The sequence below is a fragment of the Mastigoproctus giganteus genome, chromosome 4 (assembly GCF_048544385.1).
Source record: "Mastigoproctus giganteus isolate SK-2022 chromosome 4, ASM4854438v1, whole genome shotgun sequence".
In the NCBI taxonomy this organism is placed as follows: Eukaryota; Metazoa; Arthropoda; class Arachnida; order Uropygi; family Thelyphonidae; genus Mastigoproctus; species Mastigoproctus giganteus.
Window position 1 is genome coordinate 95,987,418 of NC_143578.1, and position 14,749 is coordinate 96,002,166.

At 36.2% G+C, this 14,749-nt stretch overlaps 1 protein-coding gene across 4 annotated transcripts in view; it reads right to left on the reverse strand.

The window, feature by feature from the left end:
• The window catches only part of LOC150086925 (receptor-type tyrosine-protein phosphatase S-like), a 1,004,071-nt gene that overhangs the window by 494,044 nt on the left and 495,278 nt on the right, over positions 1 to 14,749 (reverse strand). The window lies entirely within an intron of this gene.

The following is a 14,749-nucleotide window of genomic DNA, read 5'->3' on the forward strand; positions in this document are numbered from 1 at the left end:
ATGAAACTAAAGTTGCTAATGAACTTTCCAGTTAGGTTGTCATCTCTGTTATTTCTCTTCTTGTTGCCATTTAATACATTTGACAGAAGATATGCAGATCTAGATATTCAAAACCTATGGCAGGTTGGGAATCCCACAGCCACATACAATACAGAACAGTTTGTACTCTTTAGTTAAAAGGATAAAGAAATAGTCTCAGCTCAATTTACTGATGTAAAGGGGTGCACAATCTGCACATAAAAACCTAGAGTGATTATTTGTCTTACTATTAAACAGTTCTTTCTGATACACTCCAAATCCTCTGATTACTGAAGTCAACTTTAATGTTTAATGAAGTGTTTGTTTAAAGACCTTGGATATACCTTACTTCACTGCATACTAAAGGCACCTGCAAAACAATTTGTGATAACTTGGTTGTTGGATTATGAAGAAGGGTTTGACAAGGACATGCAGGATTAATAGGAAAGTGAATTTTGAGAAGCAAGGTCTATAATTTTATGTCCAATAAGTTTTATGCTTTTTTTTATATATATTAGTATTGGAAATAATGATATGAGGAAACAAGCATATACAGCATTGGCCATAAGAAATAAATAAATAATAATAATAATAAAAAAAAAAAAAAAAACACTTCCCATATCCATCATCCTCTAAAAATTCGTCTACTTCCTCCTGAAATTTATTCAAACTACAAAATACCAGATGGAAGGTGCTGCTGTGCAACCTCAGCCAGATAGTAACTGATTGTTTTTTCCAACAATCAACTATCCGCTGGCTGAAAGCAAATTTCCATACATCTATTCTGTAATCATACTTCCTCAAGATGACTGAAAAACCCTATGAGGCCAGGGGTTGGGTACCTCATATAATTTCTTTGTGAGCACCAACCAAGTGAAAAGAACTTTAATACAAAGTGAAAGAGTACTACACACAGTAACACAAAAAATGTACACCAACACAAGGCAATGATAATCAAGAGATAACATAATAAATTTATCATAAACAAAAACGAACATAGCAAAAGTAGCTTTTGGCCACTGTATGTAGCCTTTCTCAACTAACTGAGCACTGGAAAGTTCACTGCTTTCCAATGCTCAGTTAGTTGAGAAAGGCTACATACAGTGGCCCAAATTTACTATTGCTATGTTCTTTTTTGTTTATACTAAATTTATTATGTTATCTTCAGAGGTGTATTGCTAAAAAAATAGTACCGGAATGCTCGTTGATTAACTACAAATAGTTACCTACACTTTTTTCATTTGCAAAAATAAATAAGTCAAAGATTAGAATATTTGTTCAGTATTTATTTATACAAATGTATAACTATTAAATAAAAATTTCAAAAATAAAACACAAAGACAAAAAATTTAAATATCAGAAAAGAGAAAAACGAAAATAAAAACTCAAAAATAATATAAAAAACACTGTTCAGAAGAATCTTAGAAATTCCCATACAGGATCGATTACATATTCTTATATGACTGCCCTTTTGGTCAACAGCAGAATGATAAAACTACAACCAAGTTTGGACATAAAACTCTGGATTCCATAATTCTAATGGTTGACCATGTAGTTTAATAAACAAGAAACTTGCCATTGTTGGATCTCTTTTTCTAACACATTGTACTTTAGTAAGAAACGTTCAAGTTTCATTGCAAAATTTATATTTTTGTTTTTAAATAAATTTTTAAAGAAATCTATTAATTTTAAAGATTACTATTAATATACATTTTTAGTAGCAATGGGTGAAATAGATATTATTTCTCCCTTCCCTTTGATTATGCCATTGTTTCATAATATTAGGTGTATAAATTTAATGATTTTCTATTATGACATTTAGAAAAAATTACTGGAATGTTGTTCCGGTCCAAATACACCACTATTTGGTGTATTTGGGCCAAAAAAATGTATCGGTGTACATTTTTTTTGTGTTACTGTGTGTACTCTCTCGCTTTGTATTAACATTCTTTTCACAAGGAAGGTATTCGCAAGAAATTATATGATATATTTCCTTAATTTAAATTTGTGCCCTCTTATGTGTAGTTTGAGCTACAGTAAGAGAGTTGAGATTCCACCAACATTTTGCTTACTCCTTCCATTCAGAGGCTTAAACAACTCCTTCCATTCAGAGGCGTTCCTGGTTTCCAGATGCTGAAATCTGCAGAACTTAAAGTCTTTCTCAGTTGAGTACAAATCTTTTGTTTCTCCTCACTAGTCATTACTCTTCCCTGTATCCATTCCAAAAAATTAACATCTTTCCTAAAATGAGACTTCTAGACCTGTATGCAGTACTCAAGATGTGGCCAAACCATTGCCTTATACAACAACATAATTACTTCCTTATCCCTGCTGGAAAATTCCTGTATATCATTGGCAAAATGCTATGAGCTGTTCTAACAGCCTGTCTTCACCACTCAGATAACTTTATCTGACTGCACAATCCTCTCCCTCCTCAAAAGTCTTTTTCTTTCTCAACTGCCTTGAATGTGGTATACACAGTTATAATGATACTGATTAAGGTATATAATATCATTGTTTTCAATCATTAATAAATATTGAAAACAACAATTTGCTCAACACTGAACTGAGGAGACTCCAATGATACCATTAGCCCAAGAAGAGCAGTACCTACTGATAATCACTCTCTGTCATCTTCTACTCACCCTCCCTCTTCCCAAAGTCTGATATGCCTTCATCACTATCATTAATAAATATTGAAAATAACAATGGGCCCAGCAATGACTTCTAGCAATAACATTAGTCTGAGAAAGACAGTGCCTATGGCGCCTCCGTAGCCAGGTGGGAAGGAGCAGCAGTGCGTCGCACACACTTCTTGATTAGACCAGGGTTCGAGCCCGTCACCACCAAATACGGAGGATGCAGAAAGGTCAGGGAATGACCACCGCATATCGCGGAGCAATATGGCCTTAGTTGCTAATGCTCCTAAAAACCAACAACAACAACAATGCCCAGGGATAACTACTCTCTGTCTTCTCCCACGCAACCATCCCTTTATCCATAGCAGTAGACTGCCTCTAATACAAACTTGAAGAACAGTCATTCATATGGAACAGTATCGAAAGCTTTTCTGAAATCTAAGTACAGTCGGTCATCGTATAACACGTGTTTACATCACACGAATTCGATCATACACGATTTATAAATAGGGGAACGTTATCTTATATAACACGAACCGAATTTGCTTATACACGATTCGCCTTTGTGTTTACAAGAAATGGCAGTCGAACGCGGAATCACCCCAACTGAACGCAACACGATAGGAATGAAGAAGATTCTGAAAATGTATTTATGTGTTTTATATCAGTGAAGGGGAAACACATTTCGCCATAATAACATAAAAAACCAACACAATTCCAGTTATCAATATAATAGCAAATGCAATTAGATGGAGTTTACTACCAGTTTATAACAGATTCCACTAGCAGAAACGCAACTGGAAATTGTTTTTATTGTTTTATGGTAGTAACCCCCAGAAATGTGCTTTAGTAAAATGTGAGGTGTTAATAGTGTATCTCGGCCGTGTTGTTTATTCAGTTGCTACACGCGCGCAGCTTTGTTTATGTGTATCAAGCGTGCCTCCTCGTTTTGTAATTGTGCTTTATTCCCTAAAAATGAGTAAAATACTTAAAAGGTGTGAAAAGGAAGCGTTCTGGCTAAGACACTGCAGATTCAGAGAAAAAAAAAAAAAGCAATATCGATAAACAGAGGCGGACTGGATCAAAAATTCTTAACCGGGAAAATTTATAGTGGCCTCATACTACGGTTTATGGCCAAAATCACACCGGCCTCCGGCCCACCGTGGTTTCCCCCGTAAGGCTTCTGCCCGCCTCTGTCGATAGAGAAAAAATATGAAATTGTGAAACGCTTTGAGCGAAATGAAAGACCATGTGATATTGCACGTGCTATAGACCTAAATCAGGCAACGCCGAGAATTACAGAGAATGCAGAGAAAATAAAAACAACTTTCATAGCGGGAACAACTCAAAGTGTAATTAAAATCCATTAGATTAAGACACAAGAATTGGAAGGGATGGAATGGCTGTCATCTGTTTGGATAGAAAATCAAACAAAAAGCAAGTTTGCTTACGACAAAAGCAAAAGCATTAGCAATATTTTATTACGACTTACGTATTATAATTACGTATCATAAAATACGTAAGTATTTTATAACGACTATTTTATTTAATATAATAAATTTTTTACGAATAAAATACGTATTTTATTCGTAAAAATACTTTTTTAGTATTAAAAAATACTAAAAATACTTTATTATAATATTTTTATTACGTATTTTAATCGTTATAAAATACTTAACGTATTTTATAACGATTAAAATTACCCGATTATTTATTGTGTTTGGTAATGTTTTGGTTCCAAATGTGTGTTCAATCTTGGGTGGTCGGCACCTAACCCCACTTTTCACATAGGGCCTGTTGTTTATATTGCACGATTTCGCATTGCACGAGAGTTTCTAGGAACGCAACTATAGTGCTATACGAGGACAGACTGTATATGATATCAAAATTATTTTCTACATCCAGTTCCTTTGTTACTACATCATAGTATCCAACCTGATGTTCAAACAAAATCGCCCTGAACAAATCCATATTGCATTTTCTCTATCTGCAAAATACCAAAAATCTGGTGAATAAGTTAAGAGAGTTTGGCAGATATTTTCTTAGCCTCTAAGTTTGACTTTATTTTTGTAATTGAAAACATGGCTTTCAAACAACAATGATATCTTTGTTCTTAAAAGGATTTTTGATTATGAGGTACTACAATTTAGCTTTTTTGGAGGAGGAGGCATTCTCATTTTTCTATGGAAAAGTTCTAATTTTTCCGTGGAAACAAGGTAATGTTATTAATAATTATTATTCTAATTTTCTGTTTTGAAGTGTTAGTGCTCAGTATAAAATTGGCAAATCTAATTTGTTGATAATTTTATCTGTTTTCCACCCAGTATGAACATAGCACTGTTCGATTAATTAGTTCAATGTGTTTCTATGATAACCATTATTAGGAATGAGGTTTGATAGTGGGTGATTTAATACAGGTATCAATACCTCTGAGAACATTTCTGTTGCTTTGACTGAGCAGTTGAGGACTTTTTCAGTTGTTGAAATTCTGTCTCACCACCACTAGAGAGTTAGTTAGGCAGGATCATATTTTTACTAACTTGTAGGTTGTTCTCGAGTTAATTCGAGCAAGTTTTTTTCAATCAGATCATTCTATATTAGAGGTGACTGTGGTTTGTACTTGGATTTCTATACCAGGTCAAGTTAATGATAATGGATTAAGGAATTATATTGTCAATAATCATTTATTCCACCTTATTAATATTTCCCAGGATTCACGGTTGGGTTAATATTTTTCCATGGGACATTTATTTTGTGATGTTGATATAAACTGCTAGGTTCTGAATTTTATGGTAGCTTGCTTTTATTTATTTTATTCTTTTTTCTTTGTTGCAATGTCAAAGTTATGTGTTTTCTCATTGAAAATGTAACCTTGGGCAGAATAAATCTCTCTCTCTCTCTCTCTCTCGGGAAAATCTTGTCTGACAAATTTGATTGGCTACAATGATATGGTTACAAAGGAACCGGATGCAAAAAAATAATTTCGATATCATATACTTGGATTTCAGGAAAGCTTTTGACACTGTTGCGCATGGAAGGCTGCTGTACAAATTGAAGCTGTATGGTATTAAGGGTATAATATTTTCTCATAACAGATCTAATGCTTCTTTTGCCTTGATTTAACTGAATGAATAAAGTTAGCAATCTGCTCCCTGTTTGTCTGACTGCAGTTTCGATAATTATTTGATATATTCATTGACTACCACCTTGCTTTTGTGGAAATTGCAAAGGGAAAATTTAAACAGATAATTAATTCTTTGAGGAATAGATCTGCTACTGTGGCTTAGAGTGGATTCTGAATTATGCTGTGAAAGTGTTTTGTTTTTTCAGTTTTAATTCTCTCTAATTCTTATTTAGTACTTCAGTGGTGGAAGCATATTTTACTCAAAAACTGAAGAAATACTATATTGTACCAGTTCCAAATGTGCTTTTCTATCCCTGTACATGATTTTAGGCCAATTTCATTCTATTATACATTCATTCTATGCATTATATTTCATCATATATTTTTTAAAGGTTCTTGAAAAACTCTTATTATAAATACTGATCCTTCATTGAGTTTCTTCTACACCTTATTTCCTATATTTCCTATATTATGGATTACCCTTGCATTCAACCATTTCATGTCTTTCATATTTGTTAATACTTAAAAATTGGAATGATAAGTTGCTTGTGCACATGTATTTATTGATATTCCATCTGCCTTTAATATTATTATTTCTTCCTTGTTAAGTCATTTATTTCAGCAGTTACATATTTAAGGTAATTTATTTGTATTACTGAATTTTTTGTTTAAACAGAGAACTGTATTTTTCCAATAGGTATGAATTCTTATTTTGTCTTCAATAAGGGTGGGTAGGTAGGTAGCCCCTTATTGGCTTTTTTCTTGGTTGTTCTTCAACCCCCCCCCCTTTTTTTTTAAATTCTAATATTAATGATGCCTATACTCGATTTTCTTCTCCTGATCATTCCCAGATTTGTACAATGGGAAATCAGCAAATTAAATCATTTCTAGAATAAATTTTGTTTATCCTCTTCTTCTTCTTCTGATAGCATGAAAATTCAAATTAGCTCTGTAAATATTCTTCCTTCAGATGCAGTTAAATGTCTGCAAATTCATTTGGCCTATAAAAGTTATGCTTTGTTCTTCGTGGTTGACAACTTTTGTTAAAGATCTCAAAAGCATAGTGGCTTTGTAAATTGGATATGGTTATAATCTCTGTTAGGACCTTTTCATAAATCCCTATTTTTATATGGTCTTCAGCCAGGGCCGGCGTAAACTTTTGCAGGGCCAGGTTCAAAATTTGTGCAGGGCCAAAAAAAAGAACACCTAAATAAATTATTTATTATAAACACATTATTACATATTATATAGGATCAAAGAATATTATTAAATAATTTTTCTGGCCTTTTTCATTGCAAAGTCTTTAATTATATCATCAAAATTTATGGAATTTGCTACCTTGCTTTCGATAGACAAAATAGCCAGAGAGGTAAAACGTTCTTGGCTTACTGCAGATCAAAGGTAATTTTTAAATAATTTTAACTGCGAAAAACTACGCTTGGCTGAAGCTATGGTTACTGACGTTGTCAACATTATTTGCAAGCCAATTGGGGTATGCTTCTGAAAGATTGCTTTTTATAATATATTTCATTGTGTCAAGACTCGTACAATTTTCTGGCATAATCGTCCGGATTTTCTAGTAGGTTGAATGGTGGGAGTTCGCTTTGCCAGTCGTTAAGTGACATGGAAACATCGGGGAAGTACGGCAGCAGAAAAAGCGTGTGTATTTCTAAGTTGTAACGCGATGCCATAGAAAGCACGGGGCCATCTAAAGTGCGGGGATGGGTTCCGGGGAACACGCTGAACCTGCCTCGTGCTGCCACTGTCTTCAGCTGTTTCTTTGATTAAGCCAACTTTGGCAATAGATTACTTCTGTCTGCAGTGGTTAAATTACAAATTGAAACTTCCTCCTGTTTTTTTATGCAAGCAGTTGAAAATTAATTAATTTTAGTGCAATGGAAAATAAAAACAATTGAATTGCTGACAAAGCATTTAAATAATCAAGTTGATGGATTTTGTTCAACAGTTACTTGGCAGTTTTAGCATAGAGAATTCCTACTGTGGGGGGTGCTTAAATTGCTACTGTGTTTATTAAGATTTAAAAATTAAGATTTGAAAAAGTGAAGGTGTCAATATAATTTATGAATGGTCTGGATCTAGGGACATGGTCTAAGGATGTGCTATCCGAAATTTAAAAAATATATATATAACTTGTGATCGCAGTATTCAAGAATGATATATGTGTTTCATTTATTTCTTATTATTTTTTTTTTATTTTGCATTATAAACCTCTCTCTCTCTACCCTTAGCTGCACAGAGGTGTTTGTCCTTATTTTTTTGGGAAATAAATGATATACGTTGTACAATCAAAGAGTTTGTGGAATCACACACACTGGTAATTAAATGGTTTGTGCTATGGCTTTAAGGGTTCATGGGGCATTGACATTAACTTCATTGCACATGCCTACCAAGTGTGAACTAGCTCAACCACTTCACTCATGTCACAAATGTGATTGTGGAATGTCACAGTTTGAACAGTATGCTAACATGAAGATCTTTTTTAAACTTGGGAAAAGTGCTACAGAGACATTGCAAGCATTAGCATTACAGAAAATTAATAGAGATGATGCTTTGAAGAAAACATCAGTTTAAGAGTGGTTTAATTTGTTTAAAAACAGATTGGAAACACTGGAAGATGAGCCTTGCAGTGGGCACCCTTCAACATCACAAAATGACAAAAATGTCACAAAAGTGAAGGAACTTGTAAAATGATCGGCAAATCGTTGTTGAGATTGCTCATGAAGTTGGACTATCTGTAGGCTCAGTACACACAATCATAATGCAAGATTTAAGGCTACATCACGTGCATGAGTAAAGTTTGTTCCATGTTTGTGGTCATATGACCATATAGTCATTGTTAGTCATTTGATCATATGACCCCATTTGATCATAGGCAACTTGTTCAAAAAATCTATGCAGGATCCAAGCTTCTTAAGAAAAGTAGTCACTGGGGATGAGTTGGGTGTTCACCTACAACCACAAGACCAAGGTTGAATCATCCAAATGGCACCCAAAAATGTTCCTGTGGCACAAGAAGTCTCATGCAACAAAATCCAATGTAGTAGTAGTAGTAGTAGTAGTAGTAGTGGCACATGATGCAAGAAAGCAAGTGTAGGAGCTTATGCAGCATCAGCCAAAAAAAAAAAAAAAAAAAAAAAAAAAAATCACACCATTCCCTCCAAATGCCTGTTCAGTTCCTCCTTAAATTTATTTAACCTATCAACTTACACAACGACAGATGGAAGTTTGTTCCAGCAATTAACCACCCGCTGGCTAAAGGCAAATTTCCACACATCTATTCTACATCTGTCCTTTCTTAATTTGAACTTATGTCCCCGTAGGTTCATAATCTGAACAAGTGGAAGGATCCCATCAGAATTCAGCGTGCTCAACCCATTCAAGGCCTTATAGACCTCAATCAGATCACCGCGCAGGTGCCTAGTCTCAAGCCACTGCAATTTGCAGAACTTAAGCCTCTCTTGGTAAGAGAATCCCTTCATTCCCCTCACCAATCGTGTTGCTCTTCTCTGTACACGCTCAAGCAAATCTACATCCTTCCTAAAATGAGGCCTCCAGACCTGTACGCAGTACTCAAGGCGTGGCCTGACCATTGCCTTATACAGAGGGACAATCACCTCCTTTTCCCTGCTAGCAAAATTCCTATATATCATTGACAAAACCCCATGACCCGCCCTAGCAGCCCATCTGCACTGCTCAGAAAACTTCATATCTGACTGCACAATTACTCCCAGGTCTTTTTCATTTTCTACCACCTTAAGTGTAGTGGTACGTTTCTCTGGGGTTACTTCTACCCATATGCAGTACTTTGCATTTGTCAAGGTTGAACTTCAGTTGCCACTTCTTAGCCCATCTGCCCAAATTATCTAGATCCTGTTGCAGTAGCACACTGCCATTACTGTCATTAACAACCCTGCCAACCTTTGTGTCATCTGCAAACTTCGACATTAAGCCTGATATACCTTCATCAATATCACTGATAAATACACAAAACAACAGTGGACCCAACACCGAACCCTGTGGGACTCCACTAATAACATCAGTCCACGAAGAGCAGCACCCATTGATTACCACCCTCTGTCTTCTCCCACTTAACCATCCTTTTATCCATTGTAGCAACTTACCCTTAATACCATTCTGCTCCAATTTGTACAGTAGTCTTCCATGCGCAACAGTGTCAAAAGCTTTCCTGAAATCCAAGTATATGATATCAAAATTATTTTTTGCATCCAGTTCTTTTGTGACCACATCATAATAACCAATCAAATTTGTCAGACAAGACTTTCCCTTAACAAACCCATGCTGTGTTTGAATTATTGCTGCAGTCTTGTCTAGATGATCCTGCAATGCATCTTTAACCAGTGACTCCATTATTTTACCCGGAACAGAAGTTAAACTAACTGGTCTGTAATTACTCGTGTCACCCTTCGATCCACCTTTGTGAATTGGGGACACATTTGCACATCTCCAGTCCGTGGGAACCTCCCCTGAGTCCAAGGATGCTCTCATAATTATGGCTAAGGGTTTGCTTAGTTGCTTTGCCGCCTCCTTTAAAATAACTGGATAGATCCCATCCACCCCAGGTGCCTTTCTTATGTTTAACTTCAACAATTTCTCCTCCACTTTGCTCTCAGTTATTACAAAATCATTAAGCACACTGCTACAATTTGATAACCTTCCATTTTCAAACTGTAATAATTCCTCACGTGTGAATGTAGATGCAAAATACTCATTGAGTTTGTTTGCTATCTGAGCAGGATCATCAACAGTCGAACCATCAATGTCAAGTGGACCAATCATATTCATCCCCTTCCTTTTAGAGTTTATATAAGTAAAGAAATCCTTGCTGTTTTTCTTAGCATCTTTTGCCAAAGATTTCTCGTAATCCGGCTTCGCCTGCCAAACCTCCTTTGTGACCTGATTACAGACTAGCTTATATCTGCCACAGGCTTCTGCGTCACCTGATAATTTATATGCATCCCATGCATTTTTCTTCTCTGTCACGAGTCTCATTAGTTCATTTGATAACCATTTAGGCCTAAACCTTGAACGATATTTCTTAATCGGTATATAAAGTCTAGTAGCTTCCACGATTAATTCCTTGAATGCTTCCCACTTAGAATTTACTGTTTGTAACATCGTCAGTTGATCCCACTGTACAGAATTTAAAAACTGTCTGAGACCACTGTACTCCCCTTTACGGAAGCAAAAACCCTTTCCTTTACCCCTGACGGTAGTTACCTCTTTGAGTAAATCCCACTTCAGCACATTGTGATCACTGCCACCTAGTGGTTCCTTTATCTGCAAATTCTTAATACACGAATGATCACTGCTGATAACCAGATCAAGAGTGTTACTTTCTCTGGTTGCCTCTCAAACATGCTGCTGCAGAAAACAATCATCCAATAAATCCACAAAAGTCTGACTAGTGTGTGAGTGACCAACCCACAAGTTCCAGTCAATATCTGGGAAGTTAAAATCCCCCATTATAAGACATTCTGATTTACTGGCCCACTCTATTTCTCTGTACAATTGTTCATTGTACTCATTCAAGTCATTAGGCCTATAACACACTCCTACTCTTATTTTTCCTTTCGCAGTGCTTATCTCACACCAAACTGACTCAACAGAGCACTGTTCATATATATTAACTGGGTGCACTTCCTTTGATTTTATGTTTTTCTTAATTAACAGCATAACACCCCCTCCCTTTCTGTCCTGTCCATCCTTTCTGTACACATTGTACTCCCCAAATTCCAGTTCTGCATTCCTTATATCTTTGTGACACCAGGTCTCTGCTATCCCAACAATATCCGCCTTTGATGTCTTGACCAACACTTCAAATTCATCAAATTTATTTACTATACTTCTAGCATTGGTATACATGCAAGCATACATGCTCCTATGCCTATTCCTTGTTACCCTAACACATCCCATATACCCAACTATTCCATGATGACTGCCATCCGTCCCTGAAACCCCCAACACCCCATGTTTGACATTACAAAATTTATAATGTCAAAGTCATTATAAATTTTTTTTTGATGATGAGGGCATAGCGCATCATGAATTTGTGATTGGGTGAGAAGCACTATGGCTGTTTACCTTGTTAAGGTTTTTATACATTTGCATGAAAATGTGAGGGGTGAAGATGACCTCAAAAAATGGAAGGATAGCTGGATCATGCATTACGACAATGCACTGAGTCACATGGTGATGGCATTCAGCAATTCTTGGTCAGGGGAAAAAAAATCACATTGATGCAATAGGAATTCCTCCCTATTCCCTCAACCTTGCACAATCTGACTTCTGACTGTTCCCTAAACTGAAAAGTACTTTGGGTTCATCGTTTCATTACAGTGGATGACATAAAAGAAAATGCTGAAGCAGCCCTACACGTTCCAAAAGTTGGGAATACTAATGAAGCAAGTGTATGTGTGTAAGGAAGGAAAATACTTTAAAGATGATTAGGTTAGTAAGCCCAACTGTTCAGTCAATAAACTTTTGTAGTAAAATTCCAGGAGCTTTTTCAATGTACCTCATATATACGTGTGTGTGTGTGTGTGTGTGTGTGTGTGTGTGTGTGTGTGTGTGTGTGTGTGTGTGTGTGTGTGTGTGTGTGTGTGTGTGTTATTTGAAACTGAAGTTTCACACAGTGGAAACTTCAGTTTGAAATATTCATTCACTTTGATAGGAAGACAGGCAACCTCCTTTTCAACACACAAATTAATCAGATAACAAGGAAAGTATACCATAGCAGGGACATTATCAACACTAAGTATAAGACAGTTTTTGATGTGTAAACATCTTTGGCGGCACCTACTAAATTTTAGACAGTAGTAAAATCAATCTGTCACGATTTTGCAAAGCAGAAATGATATCATTTGACATCATTTCCATTTCATAACAAAGAAAAGTGGAGTCAGGAGAGGAGATCATGCAAACGATCACGGGAAGTGATCTTGGATGTGCTCAGAGCTGGCATAATCCAGCTGGTTATGGAAAAACGTTTATGATTCAGGGCATACCACTGCCACCCTTGGCAAAAACCTTTTGGCAACCAGAGAAATGGATATCTTGAAGGCACTGTGCACAGTAGTTCCATCTATCGCAACGGCAGACTTACCAGTTGAAGCGCATGTAATGTAGACATTCAGTACCTGTCGATATTAAGGCACCGGACCCTACCACCACCCTAATGACGTTTAATTACTAAAGTGGTTGTACATTTCCATCAAGAGACAAATCATAAACGATTTTCCATTTAAGATTAACCAGCCAGATCGTGCAAAGAATTATGGGAGGTGATCTTGGATGTGCTCAGAGCTGGCATAAACCAGCTGGTTGCAGAAAAACATTTATGATTTGGTGCATACCACTTAGGTGGCTTTGGGATAACCATTCCCACCTGTGGCAGAAACCTTTTGGTAACCAGAGAAATGGATACCTTGCAAAATTTAAAATAAAAAAAAATAAATAACATGGTTTGACCATCATGGGAAAGGCAAAAGGAATGGAGTCAGGAGAGGAGATTGCGCAAAGGATCATGGGAGGTGATCTTGGATGTGCTCAGATCTGGCAAAACCAGCTGGTCGTGGAAAAACCTTTATGATTTGGAGCATACCACTTAGGTGGCTTTGAGCTAACCATTGCCACCTGTGGTAGAAATGGATGTCTCGAGGGCAGTGATTTTGGATGTGCTCAGAGCTGGCATAAACCAGTTCTGAGTACATCCACAATCATTACATTACATATGCTTCATCCTTACCAGTTGAAGCACATGTAATGTAGGCGTTACAGTACCCCCTTTGTATTACTGAAACAGTTGTATATTTCCATCAAGAGGCGAATCGTAAACGTTTTTCCACAACCACCTGGGCTGGTCAAGAATATTTGAATTAGTTTGCGATTGGGAGATAACAGATTCTAAATTACATGTATGAATAGAATCTTTTGTTTGTCATTGGCCATTCTCATTAAGTTTCAGAAGTCCTCGTTGGTCATCAAGTTTTCAGAGTTCCTTTAAAATTGCACTGAGATGGTTGAGCATGGCAAGCTTTAGATTCTCATTCAGCTCACTGTTTGGATGATTGTAAAAGTTTCGAAAGGGGTCTTCTTCTCGCAGTTGCGTTACAAGGTGATGCAGGTCATTACTGCATGTTTTGTCAGGGGCACTGTTGTCATTGTCTTTACACATTGTCTTACATATTTCAATCGTATTGTGAATTTCCAAGTCCGATTCATACAATTTGTGATCTAGTATGAGCTCTTCATTGTCATTGTAGACTTGACATATTTCATCTCTGACAGTATCTGTTTTCTCAATGCGAAATGAAATGTGCAGTGAGATAAAATGTGCAACAGGTACATGCTTGTGCACGTACCTGTTGCAATCCCGAGACAAGTCATAGTTTCGATAATGTATTATGCATGGATACTGTCATTTCTTACAGATCTCGTAGTGCTGCATGTGTAATTTGAACAAAACATGACAGGGTAACATGATCTAACATGATAGTGTGATTGTAACAATACAAATACTTATATTGTTGCAATGATACTATTCAACAAATGGGTAATTAGGCTATTGGCCTAACCTTTGGTAGAGTAAGTAGTGAGCATAAAAATAAATTACATTGTTCTTGATTTCGGTTCTAGCTGTTCAAAATTTAGTGTGTCAACAAAGATTTTTACAAATAAACCCTCTTTCATGCATACAGGGTACACTTGCAATTTTTTTAAAAGAATACTACTATTTATTCAGGTTTTTTAGAAAAAAAATGCCCAATGTACCCTGCAGAATCACCTTCCAAAATTAGCATTGAAAGCAAGCAGCATTTGATTTTATGATCCCCCTGCTTAAAAGACTGTCCTCTGTAGCAAATAAAAAGTGGCACATTCTTCAGAGCCACCCCTACCTCTTCTTATCCTCTGTGAAATTTCTCTAAAT